Source organism: Opisthocomus hoazin, unplaced genomic scaffold, assembly GCF_030867145.1.
Source record: "Opisthocomus hoazin isolate bOpiHoa1 unplaced genomic scaffold, bOpiHoa1.hap1 HAP1_SCAFFOLD_157, whole genome shotgun sequence".
NCBI classification, from domain to species: domain Eukaryota; kingdom Metazoa; phylum Chordata; class Aves; order Opisthocomiformes; family Opisthocomidae; genus Opisthocomus; species Opisthocomus hoazin.
The window spans coordinates 1,109-2,500 of NW_027449010.1; the positions used below are offsets into that span (position 1 = coordinate 1,109).

At 77.6% G+C, this 1,392-nt stretch overlaps 1 non-coding gene across 1 annotated transcript; it reads right to left on the minus strand.

The window, feature by feature from the left end:
* Positions 1 to 216: 216 nt before the first annotated feature.
* On the minus strand, positions 217 to 369 carry LOC142360144 (5.8S ribosomal RNA). The gene has a single exon (XR_012762855.1). It is a non-coding gene; the product is annotated as a 5.8S ribosomal RNA (ribosomal RNA).
* Positions 370 to 1,392: the final 1,023 nt, after the last annotated feature.

Here is a 1,392-nt window from a genome sequence, read left to right on the forward strand (position 1 = left end):
TAGCCCGGCGGGGACGAGCTCCGTCCAGCAGGCGCTCTCCGGGAGCGGGGAGCTTCGGAGCGCTCCCCGAGTCTCCATTTAGGGGGACGAAGGCCCGCGCGCTCGCGCGCGCGGCCCTGCGAGGCACCCCAGCCGCGCCGCTGCTGGCCCGACGGCCCCCCCCCCCCGCGCTGGGGCGGGGGGGCTCGGCGGCGCAGACGGCGATTGATCGTAAAGCGACGCTCAGACAGGCGTAGCCCCGGGAGGAACCCGGGGCCGCGAGTGCGTTCGAAGTGTCGATGATCAATGTGTCCTGCAATTCACATTAATTCTCGCAGCTAGCTGCGTTCTTCATCGACGCACGAGCCGAGTGATCCACCGCTAAGAGTTGTCTCGGTTTCGGCACCGCCCCGCGCGCGCGGAGGGGCCGGGACCGCTCGCCGAGAGCGGCCCCTTCTCTGAGGACGGCCGGACCGACCGCCGGCCCCGCCGCCGCCCACCCCCCTCCGCACGCGCGGAGGGGGCGCGGCGCGGCGGCGCGACGCGGCGCGACGGAGAGGCCCTCGCCTCGGCTTGACCGTACGAGCACAGGGGAAACGGAAAACAACGGAAAACCCCGAGCGGCCAAAGGGCGGGGGAGCCCGCGCTCCCGACCGACCCTGGGGAAACGTACGCAACACACACACCCTTGGCGCGCTTCGGGGGCGGCCCAGGCGCCCGGGCTCGGACCGGCCTCCCCCCGGAGGCTACGGCACGCCCGGCCGCGACGCCTGCCCGCCTTCGCTCGGGAGCCGGACGCCCGGCTGCGCCCGCGCTGCGACGAGCCGGCTCCGCCCACCACGGTCGCCTCTCGCCCCGCCGGCGAACCTCGGCGCCGACGCCGCCTTCCACCGACGCCGGAGGAAGCGCGGCCGGCCACTGGAGCGCGAGCCGGCGACGCGCGGCCGCCCACCGGCCCGCGCCGGATGGGCGAACCCGGCCACCCCGCCCGGCGGCGGCGGCCGCCACCGCCGCCGCGAAAACCGCCGCCGCAGCCGCTTCTCGCCTCGGCCCCCTGGGGCCGCCGGCACGGCCCCAGCGGAAAGGCGGACGGCGCTGAGCGCGGGGGGCGGCTCCCACTCTCCCCGTTTCCACGCGAAGACCCGGAGCGGGACGCCCCCGCGCCGCGCGCCCGCCCTCGAGACGGAAGCGACGGGCGGGGAAACGCGGGACGGGACGGCCGCCAGCGGATGCGGCCGGGGAACCCTCCCGGACGACCCGACGGACGACCGGCACCGACCGGCACGCCGAGCGGCGCCGCCGCCGCTCGGCCTGGGGGGGTGTGGCTCGCCCCCCCCTTTCTTTCCCTGGGCGCCGAGGGCGGGGCGAGGAGCGGGAGAGGGGAGCGCGGCGCGCCCCGAGCGCGGCCGCAGC